The sequence below is a fragment of the Sminthopsis crassicaudata genome, chromosome 2, assembly GCF_048593235.1.
Source record: "Sminthopsis crassicaudata isolate SCR6 chromosome 2, ASM4859323v1, whole genome shotgun sequence".
Taxonomy (NCBI): domain Eukaryota; kingdom Metazoa; phylum Chordata; class Mammalia; order Dasyuromorphia; family Dasyuridae; genus Sminthopsis; species Sminthopsis crassicaudata.
Genome location: NC_133618.1, coordinates 217709580 through 217727694, shown reverse-complemented (window position 1 = coordinate 217727694; position 18115 = coordinate 217709580). Strand labels below are relative to the sequence as shown.

The 18115-nt window shown below is 35.0% G+C and overlaps 1 protein-coding gene across 2 annotated transcripts in view; it reads right to left on the bottom strand.

Annotated features, from left to right (window-relative positions):
• The window catches only part of LOC141555396 (cadherin-13-like), a 956506-nt gene that overhangs the window by 826408 nt on the left and 111983 nt on the right, over positions 1 to 18115 (bottom strand). The gene's annotated exons all lie outside the window — the stretch shown is intronic.

The following is an 18115-nucleotide window of genomic DNA, read 5'->3' as shown; positions in this document are numbered from 1 at the left end:
CACTCCCAGTAAAATAATACACAAACTTCTGCCCATTAAATCTCTACCCAGCCTGGCCCCAATCTATCTTTCCAAGCTCATTGGGCATTATTTGCCCTCCAGCACTTTAAGACCCAGGCAAACTAGCTTTCTCTGTGCTCCTCATGTTATTAACATTCCATTGTCCATCTCCTTGCTTTACATTGGCTATCATACATGACCGAAATGTGCTTCCCATCTTATCTCTGCCTCAGAGAATTCCTTCCTTCCTTTATGATACACCTCAATCATCAGCTTATGAAGTGTTTCCTTATTCTCTGAGCTACCTTTTCTTTAACTAATTTAATGTCTTGTTATTTGTTAAATTTATATTTATATTGCATGCAAATATTTTATATGTACTTCTAGTCTCTTCTTATAGAATATAGTTCTTTGCAAGTAGACATTTTCCCATTGTTCCATGTTCCAGTATCTACCATGTCAGCATATAACAGGTGCTTAACATGTACTTGTTGATTGGTTGGTGGAATATTTCTATTAAATCTTTCTTCTGAATAGGATTGTGAGATAAATGGCTTTATCTCCATTTTACAGATGAAAAACCTGAAGTTAAGAGATTGAGTTATTATTAATCATCTAGGTATTTGAACTCAGGTTTCTTGACCTTGAGACCAAAAGAACTGACATAATAATAACATAATAATTCAAAGTTTCCTTGTTTGGCCAAATATGTCTCATCAAAGAACATGGAACCACAAAGAATATGGAAGTCCTTAGAATGCCTAAACTCAGGTTCAGCAATATTTTCAAAGAGTAATGATGACAGTCCAAGATCTGGTTTATTACTAATTTAAAATGAAGATAATTTTAAGTCACCAGGATTTACTTATGGTTGATTAAGGAACATAATTTTATACATATTGCCTATTAATGTACTTGGGTAAATTCTTTAAGCTCCATGGCTGGGAAATTTTGTACATTAAGAGATAATATTTTAAGAGAGAATCACGGGTAAATTTTGTGCCAAGAAGCACAATCCAGGAAATTTTTCTCTATATATATAAGAATAATTCAGAGGCAATGAATTATCATTTCATTTAATTCTATGAAATTAGAATTGTTTAAGCTAGATCTTGTTTGTATAAGTGTTCATCCATCATTCTAGAAAAGGATCAATGGCATCACAAGGGTGATATTTGACTTTCTAGTAAATTGAATTTAAGCGAAGCAGAGCTGCACACAATTATCAGCCTCTCTCTCTCCTCCAGAATCATCAAAAGTGCAATGGCAACACATAAGTCAAGCAAGTGAAGATGACCCAGGATGCAGTGGGAGATCTTGGCCTTTTTAAGTGGAGGTCTTTCCCAGGTCTCCCTTTGTCTGAGGCAATTCCCATTCAGTGATCAAAGGCTAAGTGAGAATTGAGACAAAAGATGACCTAATTTGCCAACACAGAAGAATCAATCTGGGAGGGAAGACCTTCAGAGAATCTAATTAGAACAGAAAATAGTTGCTATTTACACTCACACTGAGCCAATCAAAGAAAAAACTGAGAGCAAGAGAAACTTGGATTGGACCTATTATTGGGGAAAAAAAAAAAAACCTTAAAGAGAAGACATCTAAATTCACAGTAATCATTTTTACATATATGGAAACTGAGGCCCAGGAAGAATTAATGACTGGCCTAAATAAGATCATACAGTTAATAACAATAATACAGTTAATATCTTACTTTAAAATGTCCTATAGTGAACATGTCTCACATTTAGTATCTTCAAAAGAACTAAATAATCCTAATTCTGATGCTTTGTGTATTTAAGTAATTATTTCTCTTTTCAGTTTTTTTTTTCCTCTAATGAACTCTTCACCTAGACCTTCTTGCCTTTAAAATAACAAACTTTTTTTCCTTTGGCATTTAAAATTTTACATAATATGGCTCCATCCTAGCTTTCTAAATTTACTCCATACCATTATCCTTCACATGCTCTTCATTCCAAACAAAATGGCATATTTGTTCTCCTCCATAATGACATTTCATTTCTCATCCTCCTGGCTTTGAACAAACTGTTAATCATACCTGGAATAGGTTCTTCCTTCCCTCCCTTTCTTATATATATATATATTTTAAGTTTCCTTTGAGGCTTAGTTTAAGTGCCACCTCTTATTAAAGGTCTTTCTTGCTTATTCTAGCAGCCTGTACCTCTTTCTTCCTCTGAAATTACTTTGTACTTTACTTTGTATGTGGTTTGTTGTGTTTATCTGTTTATATAATACAAGCTAGGTAGCTACTGAGGCAAAAAAAAAAAAAAAAAAAAAAAATGGCCTCTTTCACTTAGTCCAAAAAAGAAATTAAACCCCTAGGTTTTCTGGCCAAAGCAGTCAAACTGGGGCCTGTTAAAGATTTTAGACTAAAAAGCCCAAGGTCTTTCCCTGCATCCATGGTCATCTCCAGTAGTGCTCCAAAAGAAATGTAAGATGTGCAAAATTAAGGGGCAGCTAGGTGGCGCAGTGGATAGAGCACCAGCCTTGAATTCAGGAGGACCCAAGTTCAAATCTGGTCTCAGACACTTAACACGTCCTAGCTGTGTGACCCTGGGCAAGTCACTTAACCCAGCCTACAAAAATGTTCATATGAGCTATTTGTGCCTGGCTTATGATAGAGCACTCTGAGCTATTATTGGTCTGATCAGCCACAGTTGTATACTGTGTGTTGATTCTAATAATATCATTTTTTTCTTCCTTGGTAACAAAGGACAACAACCAGACCAACCAGTCACCCTGATCTATAACTGGCCACTAGACCCAAATGTCTCTGGAGGAGAAAGTACACAGCCCTCCCTCACTTAAATACAACTCACTTGCATATCATGGAATCACCTCCCTGATATTATGATCCTCTTCAAGAAAGGAGGACAATTAGCAATACTTATAAGCTATAGTACCCCTTCTCCCTGTAAAGAAAGAAAGAAAGAAAGAAAGAAAGAAAGAAAGAAAGAAAGAAAGAAAGAAAGAAAGAAAGAAAGAAAGAAAGAAAGAAAGAAAGAAAGAAAGAAAGAAAGAAAGAAAGAAAGAAAGAAAGAAAGAAGAAAAGGAAAGGAAAGGAAAGGAAAGGAAAGAAAAGAAAAGAAAAGAAAAGAAAAGAAAAGAAAAGAAAAGAAAAGAAAAGAAAAGAAAAGAAAGGAAAGAACAAAAACTTCTTGAAGGCAAGAGTTTTATTTCTTTTTATTTTATTTTATGTTTTTGGTCCCTAGCACCTAGCACATTGCCTGACACATGTTTAATAAATGTCTGCTGAAAGAATAAAACACAATGTTTGGGCATGACCTTCCAACTCACTGTCCTCTCCCTATCCCTTACCAAATGAGATTTTCCTTCCTCAGAACTTGCTCAAGCTATTCATAATGACAGTTACTGCCTGATTGAACTGATGGGACTCAGTGAGTGTATCAACCTAAAATAAGTTCTGATCAGTGAGATAGCAAAACTTAGGAATATAAGTCATTATATATAATATAATATGTATAATATATTATAATATATAGCATATTCATATTATATTACATAACATAATATGTAATATGTATGTATTATAAATAATATAATAATGTATAATAATATAATAAGTCATATATAATTTTCTAGAGGACATTCAAGAATCATCCTTTTTTCCAACTAGGTTTTCTTTCTTTCTATCCTATCTAGGTGGCTTAAAATCCACAAATCTTTCTCATTTTGGAGGGTTTTTCCTGCTCCCTTCCCTATTTTCTCTCCCTTCTTCATTTTCTCCACTTTTCTCCACTTTAATAATACGAGAGTATTCACCTAGCTCACCTGTCTGCATTAGAACAGCCCTGCCAGGTATTGTGGAAAGTCTATGAGCAACCTAAGGCTGGGCTGCCCAGTGCCCTCCTACTCTGATGGCAAGTCTTTCTCCACATCAATTCATAGGATCATAGATTTGAAGGTATGAGAAGGTTCTGAAGTCATGTAGTCTAATCCCCTTCATTTTATAATTGAAGAAACTGAAGGCTAAAAAGGTCATTTAACTGAAAGCAGTCAAATAGTATATAAGGAATAGAGCTTGAATTTGGTCTTCAGCTTTGGACCCAACGTTTTCCATTCCAGTATAGCTCACTTTCCACTGAACCACACTGCCATGTAGCAATGCTTAACTGGACAAAGAGGAATGATAAAAGGAATGATGGTCAAACTCATAAAAACTTTTCCAATGAAAAAGCATTTCACGTGGCATTCGCACAAGAACCAGGGGATTTTCAATCTCCAGGCTTAAATTATGGCTAAATTGTAAGCAGTAATGTGAGTTATTACCGAAACACATGTACACTTCTAAATTGCAACCGTCAAATTGCTTCTACCGTTCAATTACCCTGAAGCTGAGCTTTAAATGAAAAGCCAGTTATGCCATAAGCCCTCAAGGCAGAGGAACTGTATCTTTTGCAATTAAATGTTGACATAATCCTTTCATACCAGTTTTTACTCTCTCGTGCTATAAGACTTTTTCGCAGGCGCTCACGTACTTTTTTCCAGTTCTGCTGGGAGGAGAAAAAATCTTGAAAAAATGTATTTTAAAAATTGTGCTAGAGAAGGAATTGTGTATATTTGTCCTTCCTTGGATTAAGTTGCAAAAGGGAGAAGTTAGAACATTTTTAAAACAGCTAGGATTTGAGTGAAATAGTTCTTTTCTCAGAAAAAAAAAAAAAAAGAGGCATTTCTCAGTCTCTCTGGGCATTGACCTGCTGCCCCTAGTACTAATACTACTCTTTGAAAATCGATATTGGAATAGCTCCAAAGGTGCTTGTAAATACAAGAGAGAATGAGTAGTAATGGAAATAGAGCTATGGGGACACATTAAGAAGTATCCTAGTTTTATCCACACAAGGAAGATCAGAAGTGGAAGTAGAAGGAGGAACCCCAATTGTGTATAAAAAGGACACACTCTACTTGAGTTGGGAGATGTCAGAATTCGAATTTAAAGGTGACACTTAGAAGTTCTTATTCCTGGAAAACCCTGGTCTGAAAATGTCCCTTTATGAACTAATATTAGCTCAAACCCTGCTTGTGACAAATGATGCTTGATTACTATATTTGCAGGATTGATCTTTAGTGTGTTGAAGAAGGATAAGTGGATATGGCATTCTGGCCCCTGCTGCTGTCTAAGATCAGTTATCTGGAATTTGACTACCAAAGGAACCTTTCATTATTTAATAGATAGAAAAAATATTTACTTGTGCCCAGATGCTCCATTTCAAAAGTGCAGGAATCCTCATCTAAGGGTAACATCTGAGAAGATTATAATAAAAATAATAAAAATACTATAAGAGTGGTATTTATGTAACATAATAGAGTTAGGAAGGACAGCTAGGTGGCACAGGGGATAGAATACCCAGCCTGGAGACAGGAAGATTCATCTTCCTGAGTTCAAATCTAGCCTCCAACACTCATTGACTGTGTAACTCTGGGCAAACTCTGGCTGCCTCAGTTTTCTCATTTGTAAAATGAACTGGAATGGGAAATATCTTCACCAAGAAAACCCCAAATAGGGTCACAGAGTCAGACAACACTGAAATGAATGGACAGCAAAAACAAAGTTAGAAAAGTGTACTTCTCATCTGAGTCATATAAAAACCTTATAAGGTAGTAGGTACCAGAGATATTATCTCCATTTTATAAATAAGGAAACTGAGAGCAGGAGAAATGATAGTTGACAAATAACATGGCATAGGATTTGAATTTAGGTTTTCATGATGCTGGTCTCAAAAGTTACCCGCTATATGTCACATATTGCCATAGCTGCTATACCTCCTGGAACTACATATTGTGAATCTTGGCAATGATCACTATTAACTGATGATATTCCCCCAGGAAAATGGTATCGACAGCCAGCTGTACAATCAAGTCTCTTGCCTTCCTTTCCCCCAAGTCACACACACACACACACACACACACACACACACACACACACACACACACACACACACACATTCAGTGGCTCTTTAAAAAGAGAACACATATTGAGATGCTTTAATGAGAGATTTGGATTTTGAAGATTTGGGATTTAAAATCCACTTCTGGAATTTGCTAGCTGAGTGGCCTTGGTCCATTTAACCTTTTTGACTAAGCTTTTTGGTATCTTAGCTTCTTCACCTATAAGATAGGGATGGGGGGTAGGGACTAGTTAAATAATCACTAAGGTCCTTTCTATCTCTAAATTGTATGCTCCAAAAAGAACTCTTAATGCAAATCAGTTAAATAAGCCACTAGAAGAAAGAGGAATGTATAGATCAAGACTGCAGAATTAATTGGTGAATATATTCAAAGGAAATTCTTGGCTACAAAATATTTCTGTGTAGTTCCACATTCAGCTTTATCCAGTCTACTCAGACTGAGTAATTCAAAGATAGCTGGAGTTTTATTCACTCCAAGTAGGAATAGCCAAGCTCCCTTTGTCTACTGCTGCAGAGGCAGATAAAATCCTTTAATATCTGTGATCCATCCAGAGTGTTTAGGTTCTTGAGCTGATTGCCTAGAATTCAGCTATACATAACTATTTCTTTCATATCCCTAATGAGGTCAAAGTAGGAATTTGAATAGCAGAGAAAGCAGGAACACTCCTATTTATTAATGTACTATGTTATTTCTGTTATTCAATAAATCCTGTAATTAGCTTTAGTTGACTGCAGCTGTGTCTCTATCCCTTGAAATCCTATGACCAGAGCAGACTGAATTCTCATATAGCAATACTCATCACGCGAATCTGTGTGTTCGTGCTTCTGGACATACATAGTCTCCTCCTAGAGGCAACAGGAGGATAAGTATCTCCTGACAGCAAAGGCTCAAGGCCAGAACATCAATTCTCAGTCATATGAGGTACTGTTCCTGGAAGGGAGGGGAGGACAGGGAAGGGCAACTCAGAACAAATAAATTAGCTCAAGAGGAGTTTAAAGAATAAAGGGTTAGTTGATCATAGGTAGTATGAAATTGTTTAATTCCTCAGATGGAATAAAGGAGTGGAAAGGAAGAAGGGGAAGGAAGAGGGAGATTAGAAGTGATAATGTAAAATATGGCTGGAAAAGCAATGAACTTGGATACAAGAGAGACCTAGGTTGGAGGATTACATTTTACTTGTATTAACTATGAGACCTTGAGAGGACAATGTATCTTAGTGGAGTCAGAAGGACTTGGGAAGTCCCTAAGAAGGAGGATTGTGTAGCTTTATTTCTGCCTCCATTGCCCAATATAGAAATTTAATAGACACTTAAAATACCTGCTGCTCAATTAATGATTTGACTTGTAAAATGGAAATGATAGCATCTCTAATTCCTTGGTGAGGAGCCAGTAGAATGTAATTTTGAGAACAAGGATCTCTTCTTAATCTTTGCAGGTAACAAAGTGTGTGGCACATATGTAATTATCTGTTGAATTGAATTAATAATGAAAACAGACAATGTATAAAAGTGTTTTTTAAACTTAAAGGTTGATATAAATGTCAGAGTTCAATTTATCTTAATATATGTATATGTATGCTGATCAACTTGATGTTAATTTTGGTCCACTGGCAATAAATAATGCCCTGATTCCCCTGGGAATGAGTAGAGGGGAGAAAGAAAGAAAAATCTTTAAGTATACATTTAAAAGAGGTTAAGGAAACTGAGACTGGGGAAGAAAAATGGCTTTCTTGGTGTCACAGAACTAGTGTTAGGGCCAAGATTATAATACAGGTCTCCTCATTTCAAGTAAAGTAGCAAGATACAAGGGAAAGTGCACTAATTTAGAATCAGGATAATTGTGTTTGAATCTTACTTCTAATTCTGCTCAATTCTTTAAGTGTTCTATCTTCATAACTGAAGAAGGATATGTACTTCTCTTTTTAATATCCTGTCTCTTTTAAAACTCAGATTCTAAATTGATATAATCAAAATGAGGGAAATTAGTATTTAAAAAAAAACATCCACGGATGTTTTAAATCAGTGAATTTCTCTTCTCTGCTAATATGACCTATTGACATACTTATTTTGTTATTTTTTTGACTTTTCTAGATATTCACATATCAACCTGTCATTGTTCAAAAGGAGTGGTCTGGAAAACCTGGGAATATTTTACACTTCTGAGCAGTCACTTTAGAGTAAGTATTTGAGCCAACAACCTCACTGCCAGTTCCAGCTCTAATGAAAGTGGAGCAGTTCTTTTGAGGATTCTTGATAGATCCCCTTCCTTTTCTTCCCTCTACTTCAGAGCAGGCAGTTATCCTCTGACTGCTTTCTGTCAGCCACAATGACATTTTTCCACTGACTGCTAACCCGAACTCTGTTGATGTGCTGAAGGGTAATCTCCATCCCAAAGGTCTTCTCTTTTTGTCAGTCTTGCAGTGCATAAAACTGATTGAGCTCCACTGGGGATGGGGGTTGTTCTTCCCTAGACCAGACCATAAACTATGAACTCATGGCCTTCTGCACAAATGTATGTCTAGGAGGGGCTGCTTCTTGTTTGTGCCTACTTTCCTTTGGTACAAGGCTTTGGGAAATCTTAATAAGTAGCTGGCACATACTACGTACAAAACATCATTTCCTTTCAAAATTTATCATTTGGGATTTCATCTTGATTCACAAGACAAAACTCAGAAGATCAGCAATGGTTTTAAAATGGGAATAGCTTTTACTGTGAATTTTTGTAATGAGATAGACATTTAATATAGGCCAATATTAGTAAAAAAAAAAAAAAAAAAAAAAAAAGGTTGAGCCCTTGCATCTTATTTCCTCTCCAAGATAACAAGTATGTGGTAATTTGCAGGTGGGGCTATGTGACAAAGAGCAAGTAACGCCAAAAACTGCATAATTGATATCACTTTCTCTAACAGAGCCTTCCCCTGTACTCATTGCAAGAAGGATTGGGAACAATTGAGTAACTGAGTCAATATAACTTTCAGTAGTACTAGGAGCAGAAAGACAAAAATAAAGGAGGACTTGCCCATATAGACCTTATATTCTTCTAGAAGAATGCATGTATCCATATAAGTAAATATAAATACATGAATATAAACTCTAATATTTATACATATAACAAATTACACATGTATATGCATACATAAAATATTATAAAATAGTTATTCTTACAGGCAAGACCCTCACAGGTATTGTGTCAGTAACATTTAAACTGAACTTTGAAGGACTCTAAGAGATAGTGATGAAGGAGTATATTTACAACATAGGAAACTGCCTATATAACGCCCAGAGCTTAGAGGTAGACTGCCCTCTCTGAGGAACAGAAAATAGTTCAAATTGGGTGGAAAATTGATTTATTTTAGCCGTTGAAATACACCTGAAGTGGAGAAATTTGAATTTTATACAAAGTCACATGGAATAAAAAAAAAGAAAGAAAGAAAAAGAAAGAAAGCCTTTTTCTCTGTTAGGTGTCAAATTAAACCATGAAAAAGCCTTTCTCACAAATCCACAGTTACCAGCATAATGGTACTTGCAATAATATGTGCCATAGTGTGACTGTATTGGTTTGGAATTTCCCCCTAAAATAATACAAATTCTAACATAAAACATCTTTACAGTGACATAAACCAAATAAATAACTAAAACTATGTCATCCTGTGCTGTCTTTGTGCCCAGGAAGAGAAACAGATTGCAACCAGCAATATTTACAGTATGTTTGGAATTTCATCATATTCCTATTACTAGAAGAAGGCATATAAAAGCACTGGCTTATATATATTACTTGAGTAAGTATTACTGGGTATATACAAAAAAGGGAGGTCTTTGAAAGGTTCTTCAGCATTTTATCACATTAATATCACAATAAAATTTAAGTCATCTTTACTACTTTTAGAAATTTAAAGAAGCCATAACAGTCAATCCCACAAGCCTTATAGATAAAACACCCTAGCTTCTTCCTCTGTTGGAAAGCTTTGTCTATGACTTTACAGTGGCCAAGGTAAAAAACAAATATCAAATAACATCAACAACAACAAAGTGAGTTCTTTGGCAGCTTTCTGCTGCTACTAATAAGTCAATATGGAGAGATCATTTCATGTCTATATTCTGGAGAAAGAGACAAAGTTGATCAAAGAGGCAATGCCATTGCTGGAGAGTTTGAGGGAAGAACATAGATTAATGCTCTAAAGTGACTCTAGCAAAGACAACTATTGCATGAAAGGATGCAGTTAGATTCTTCTTTGGAAACAGTAACTAATGGCAGTTAATATAAATATTTATACTTATATGAGCCATAGGAATGGAATTCTATTTTATGTTTAATGCTCTCAACTTCAATTTGTCTTTCTTGGGAGATTAGAGAAACTCTGATTACCTAATTCAGTCCAGAAAATAGAGTGTAGATTCCCATTCACAAATTATCGCCATGACTTTGATCTTAACAAATATAGGGAATCCTGGGTTTGGGGTTGGTTAGCATAGTTCCCAAACTCCATCATGCATGGATTTCTAATTGCAGACCTATGAACCACAAAAAGACAGTCAAATTCTCAATTTAACCATCTTATCTTATTCAGTTACTAAGAAATGCTAGGTCAGTTACTATATTACAATATCTTGGAGAATTCCAGAAGTATACGCCTAGATCATAGCATCATAAAATTTAGAATTGTAAAGAACCTAGGTGGTTATCTAGATCCTTGTTTCTTAAACTATGGTTCATGACCCCATATAGGGTCTTATAACTGAATGTTAAGGTTGTAAAATTATGATTAGTAAATATTTTATTTGTATACCTGTTTTATATACCTAAATGCCCAAAGTCACCTAAAAATTTCTCAGGCAAAAAGGAGTTGCAAAATTATAAGATTCATTTTTTCATATCAAAAAATAGAATCCCCCAAAGAGGAATAATTTCCCAAAGACCATGAAATTACGAGCAGAACTGTAAAGACTCAAACTTCCTGCCTTACATAGTATGCACTCAAAAAATATTTGTTAATGATTGACTCTTTTTATTGTAGCATTAGAGCTCTGAATTAGGAGGAAGATTTTGTTGAGTGGGGTGGGAAATGATGCTCCATTTTGGATTTGTTGATATGCCAAACAGAATATGCCAAAAATCAATGGGAAATGTTTTCCTATAGGTAAGAAATTAGAATGGCATATATCTAGATATAATTCATCTGTATTGGTGTGATAGTCAATACTTTCAATAGGGTACATAGAAAAATAAGAGGAAAAAATTAAAGAAAAAGACATTTAGAGAAAGTAGTTGGGAAAAGGAAGAATAGTCAATGAAGGGGAAAGAGAAAGAGCTACCAGAGCAAAGAAGAGAACCAGGTCAGAGCCATATCAAGAAGTCAAAGCAGGAGAATTCTCAAAATAAGAGAATGATAAATGGTGACATATGTCAGTGCCATCATACAGATTATAATGCACTTTGCAGAAAGTCATAGCCTTTCAAAGAAGGGCACAATCATTGTGGCTTAGAGTCAGGTTTCAGGGAGTAGAGAATTCTGAACTAACAAACACAATTATGAACTGCCTATGTGTAATGTATTGCACTAGCCTCTGTCAGATGGGATTAGTAGAAAGAAGAGGGACTGCATTGTAAAATGGAGAAGAGGCAGGTCTGCAGGTGGTAAAGCACAAAGGCAGAAACAGAGGAAGATTCTCCCTCTCCATATGTCCCCTTTCCTCTTATTGCCAAGAGAAAGGAACAGAAGTTGACAGTCACAAGGAATTCACTATTAGTGCAATTATATTTCAGTTATTATTCTATTCATTGTACTCACCCCTCAGGCCATTCTATTTACATAATGGGAAGACTGTTTGGCAGTGAGCAAGCTCAAGTATCGATTGTAGGTGGCCTGTCTTGTTAGTTTAGAGCATAAATAACACAATTGTTTTTCAGCTCTTGTTATAAAGGAATTCTGTTAATTGTAATCATTATACTGTTCACCAAATACTCTATTAGAATTCTGAAAAGACCAAAGAGATGTAAAAATTGATTTGATATGCTTATTAACTATATTGTTTCAGCAGTTTCCCTTCCTAAGGGATATTTTCCATAAATCAAGGCTCCAGATATGATTGCTATAGTTTGATATGTCTCATTTCTGAATCAAAGATGTCTATCAAAGATGGATACTCTAGTAACACTATAAATGCTTTATGTGTTTTATTTTCTTGATGAGATGTCATAAACAAGTATACATAAATAGAAAGTTATTTGCAACACTGAGGGAAAATGTTCATTTGATGAGATCATAGTAGCACTGGAGTATCACTTTTTTTGAATACAAAGAACAAGACTATTATTTGAGCTACATGTCCAAGAGCTAGTAGAGGCTTAAGATATATTTCATGTATTAATGAAATCAACTTCATTATAACATAAATAAATGTAAATCAAGATATTTGCCTTCCTTCTCTTGAAAGGACAAGATGAATTCTTATGTGAATTGAATTTCTTCTAATTGTCAAATGAGATATGTCACACTATTTACTTAAATAATTTCTCCCCATTTGTTTTTAACAGACATTTTCCTAACATGTTCTTCATACTGTAGATATCCAAACTATATTTGTTGAATAACAAGTCATATGTTTAAATATTGGGTGAGAACAATAGAGGTGTGATCAATAGTAAATAAATACTATAATTTTGTGCAGTAATTCATATTTATTCTGGAGAATAAATTTCCAGTATTCTCCAGTAATTCTGGAGAAACTGAGGCAAAATAGAAATTAAAGAGTTTTTAATATTTTATTTTAATTTCTAAAAGGGAGAGATTGTCTAGGGGTAGAACAGAATCCATTTTGCCCCCAGGGCTGAATTAGACTTTCATCTCAAAGAATTCAGCATTGAATGTGAGATTCCAATGATTTTTATAGGGTTCTAGTGATCAGGGGAGACAAAAGCAAGGGGTCGAGGAATGGACCATAAATCTGGTTCTGGAATAAAGTTTGTTAATAAAGTGTTGAGTACATGTAAAGAATAAAAAATAATAGATTGGCTGTTATAGTCAGTGTCAGAGGCATTAAAATGCAAATAATGTAAGTGTATTCAGATTTTGGGATTTATAACTCCATTTGTAGCCTACATATTGCAGTCATGTTGTCCTGCCTCAGTTTCCCTAAATTGTCCTGCCTCAGTTTCCCTACATTGTCCTGCCTCAGTTTCCCTAATGATCCTGTCTTAGTTTCCCTGAATTGTTCTGCCTCAGTTCCTTAAATTGTTCTACCTCTATCCCCCTAGTTGCAACCCCTCCTTTTTGCTCATTAGACCTGAGATAATTAGGGTTGTGGAGAGCTGGCATTCCAAAAGATAAGACTCCAGATGTCCTATTTCAGATATTTAATTGTCATCATCTCAAAATTCCAGGCTTCCTGGCTCTAGTTGGACACCTCCTAAGTCCTTCCAAATTTGTAAGAATTTATGGTCCTACCCCCAACCTGTCAGAACTGGATTAATGGTCCCTGCCTGGAGATTCTCGCTCAGTAGAGTTTGGACTCCACCACCCTCACCACCCCTCTGCCTTTGTTTAGCTACCCAAGCACAGAGCCATATATATGTCATTGAGAATTCACAATTTGAGACATCAGCAACATGCCCCCAGCATAATCTCTCCCTCTCAAATATAATATTAAAAACTCTCTAATCTCTATCTTGCCTCAGTTTCTCCAGCATTACATTTGGAGGCTTCCCAGTGAGATATGAGAAAAGGATTAGAGATTAGAGACCTTTGGGCCTCTGCCTTGGCCTTGGTTCAGCTGAGATTTGGGCTCTTTGTTTGAAAAGGCTAGCCTTCTGGATTTCTTTACAGTCTCTAGGAAGAGAACAGTTTCTCATCCAAGACAAGACTTACTGTGGATGCTTCCATTTAGCCAAAGGAGAATCTGTTTTAAAATCCCTGCAGGGTCAGTGAGCTTTCTGTCTATCTGTTCTGTGCATAGATAATGCAGAATTCCTTGTTTAGGAATATGGTTATAAATGTGATCTATAATTTGGTAGGGTTATTTCTAAAACTTTAATATTTTTAAGAACTTCTTGGATTTTTTTTTTGTGTGGGATTAGGATATTCTGTATAAGTTTCAATTGATTGTATTAGGTCATTTTAAAAATTAGGCCCATAGTTTAAAAAGCCTCTGAAAATAATAGTTTGTTTTTTTTCCTGTGTCCTTTTGGAAATATTTCTGTTATAGACAAAATGAAATTTGGGATATTTTTCTATGTATTGGGTATTTTAAAAGCAAAATGATTTAAAAGCAAAATGATATTCAACTTACACAACTATCTACTTGGATAGGGAAGATTATTGTATGTACTTACTGGGACAAATTTCTTATTGTTATCAATATAAAGTCATGGTAAATGCCTGTTTGGGATTTATGTGAAATTATGGGTAATGGGATTTGTTATTGGAGGTAAAATTTCTTGGGCTTGCAGTTAATACAATTTGGGAGTTTTAAAGCTTCATTCTCTGGCAGTGCAACAATTAACAGTAATAAATCTGAGTTAAGGCTATTTTGTCCTGTATGTGCTGAAGGATCAGTTTTTACACTGTTATAGTCATATCCCTCCATTTTTTCCTCCTGTGATTGATCAGAGCCAATGGTCAATAGAAACTATTAATGCAATTCAATTATGCCATACCTTGCTGTTTCTAATCTGATTGTATGTAATCATTATATCCTAAATACTTAGGCAAATGAGTGTTTAGTCTTGTCATCTGTTACTGGATATTTGTGTCTGTGGATATTCAGGTTTTTTTATGGTGCTAAGACCTTCAAGGTATCTAAAGGAAGGAAATTCAATGATTTGAATATTCAGAAGAAAGAGTGTGGAATGTTGTACCACAGTTCCCTTTTATTGTCCTGCCTCAGTTTCCCTAAAGTGTCCTCCCTCAGTTTCCCTAATTGTTCTGCCTCAATTTCTTTAATGGTCCTGCCTCAGTTTCCCTGAATTGTTCTGCCTCTGGTTGCAACCCCTCTTTTCTGCTCATTAGAATGGAGGTAATTAGGGCTGTGGAGATCTGGCATTCTAAAAGACAAGACTCCAGATGTCTATCTCAGATCTAATTGGCATTGTCTATATCTCTAAGTTCCAGACTTCTTGGCTCTAGATGGACACCTCCTAAGTCCTCCCAATTTGTAAGAATTTATGGTCCTACCCCCAACCTGTCAGAACGGGATTGATGGTCCCTGCCTGGAGATTCTCGCTCACCAGAGTTTGGACTTCACCACCCCCACCACCCCTCTGCCACTCAGTTCATCCTGACTCTAGGGCTGGTTGTTCTATTGACTGTACTATTTTGCTGTCTCAAGACAAAAGTTCAAACAGTTCTCCCAAAAAAGAGGTGCTATTCATCCTCTTTTTCTTCTTAATTTCCCTAGTATCTCTTCAACCACAATAATAGACTCTCCAGAATGAAAATTAAATTACCAGTCTCTCAAAATTCTACTGCCTCTTAAAGATACATTTATAATATCAATAGTCTCTGTGGGAGAAGCTATTGAAGCTGGTGTTGCATTAAAAAATCGATAACACATAAAAGAGAGAGAGAGAGAGAGAGAGAGAGAGAGAGAGAGAGAGAGAGAGAGAGAGAGAGAGAGAGAGAGAGAGTATTTCCAGCCACCATGACTGACTGAATGTAGGAGCCACATTGCTCAGCTCCCATACTCCTAATCCAGCAAAAACTTAAAAATAGTGGATGGGATACTGCTCAAAAAATCCTATCAGTAAATAGGGTAAATGCCTCAGAATTTTACAAAAAAAAAAAAAAAAAAAAAAAAAAAAAAAATTAGCTAGAAACACATACAATATGAAAGGGAGCCCAACAGAAAGACCAGGGTCTATAACCCTCGGGTGGAGGGGAACCAGAAGCCACCAGAAAGATCAGAAACTGTACAGAAATAATTGTAACCTGGCTAGCTCTAGGTTATATTTTGGAGGCAGAAAGTGTTGATGACATGCAGAAAAAACTTCTAGGGTGATTAGAATTCTACAACATAGATACTTAAAGCTTCCAGAAGAGGCTGCAGTTAGTACAGTATGTCTGTACTCCATAACCATCTTTAGATTTTTAAGTCCCTAGATCTCTACCCTGAAATGCAGAGAGATTTCCACAAGAACCTATTGTTTTGATACATAGAAGAAATTAATCAAAAGGTTAAAATTTAAATAAAAGCTCTAGAGAAATGTATTAAAAGAGAATAAATAGTTTAGAACACAAAGTATAAAAACTAACCCAAGCAATGGACTCTCTAAAAATCAGAATAAACAAAACATAATTCAGAGCGAAAAATATGTTGCAAGGACCAAGAGTGTTTTAAGAACCAAGGAAACATGGGCATCACACAAAGTCAAGTGGCTTCTATAATATGTAAAATAATAATAATAATAATAATCCTAGGATGCAATGTGAGAAAATTTAAATATAGAGGTTTTGTAAGAATAAATTACTCTACTAAACTTAGTATAATGTGGGGATAGTTGATTTTTAAAACAATCTTGATGAAAAGATTAGAGCTGAATAGGAACTTTGAAATTACAAGAGTCAAAGAAAAACCAAAAAGGTAGATTTATTTGAACAGTTGGGGAGAGTTATAGGATGAAAAGTGATAACTGAATAAGAAAGAGAGAAAGCAAGAGTCCCTTTCAGAAACTTCAGAAAGTGAAATGAGTATAACCAAGAGAATGTTGTTTACAGTAACAGTAATATTCTTTTCAGAACAACTTTGAATGAATAAGTCATTGAATGAATACTATAATAAATACCCAAACTAACTACAAAGGACATATGAAAAAAGACATTATCTACATCCAAAGAAAGAACTGAAAAATAGAAGTATGTGTAGAATGATTTTACACATGTGGGTGTGTCTGTGTCTGTAATTGTATGGGACCTTCTCTAAGAAAGAGGAGGGAAGAAAAATAGAAAATTTAAATGATTACATATTTATTATATATTTTATTATATAAATTATTTTATATATTTATTATCTATTAAAAATAATAACACATTTTACATAATAGATTTGCAGTTTCATGAAAAATCATTTTTAATTATACTGTTATGAAAATGCTTATTTTACTCCATAAATTAAAAATTAAATAAATAAAATTTTAAGTGTATTGAGGGAAACATATTAGGAAAGCAGAGGTTCTAAGTATGGATTTGGTTCTGTGCTAAGGATTTCAATAGAGTAAAGAAAAGTGAGGCTAAAAAAATAAATCCGTATGAATACAAGGAAAAAGGGAGTAAACTTATAGTTCTTTATAATTTCATTGTGTGGAGCACAGAGAAAAAGAAGCAATGGAGTGGACATCAAATGTACTTCACTTTTAGGTGAACAAGTCAAATAAAGTTTGAGCACATATAGAACTATATATCTAAGTCAACAGGAAAACATAAAGTGATAGGAGGAAGCAGTTTAAGATAGAGAATAATACTAAAAAGGGAATAGTTGCAAACAAAATAAATCTGATCCTGAAGGGAGTTTTAAAAGCGAAAAAGGAAAGGAAATATCTGGAACATAATAGCGTACCCATCAATTGTATGTGATGAAATATTATTTTGCCATAAGAAATAATGAACTAATGCAGAGAGCACAAAGCCAGCTCATAAATGTCTATTCCTTCCTTCATATTTTCCAAACTTTGCAGAAGAAAAATAAGAATTAGGGAAAACAGGGTACATGAGTCAGGAGGGATTTTGGGGAGGCATTTTCAGTATCCAAATGGCTCTAAACATAACTGCTAAATGTATAAAAGTTACAAAGTCCATGCATTGATTAAACCAAAACCCTAAAACTCTACTAAACTTGGGGTTTCCAATACAAGTTATAGGACTATCTCCGTCTTCATGTTGGGAAGAATGTACATGTGACTAATCTTCATTCTTCCTCTCATCCACACTTCTCACTTCCTAATTACATAAACTTTCAAGAATCATTTTCTAATATATTCATTGTCCATTTTTTACTGAAACTATCTGAAGTATGAAATGGCTGCCCCAAAAGGTCAGGAGATCTTGAGATACATGTCTCTTAGGATTTAAGGGGGTGATTGTCACTCTATACTTTGTCTTTCTCAGATATTATCTGGTATTGTATTCGTTTTCAGGTACCATAATTTAAGAAGGAAATGAATAAACCAGAGATTTCTCAGA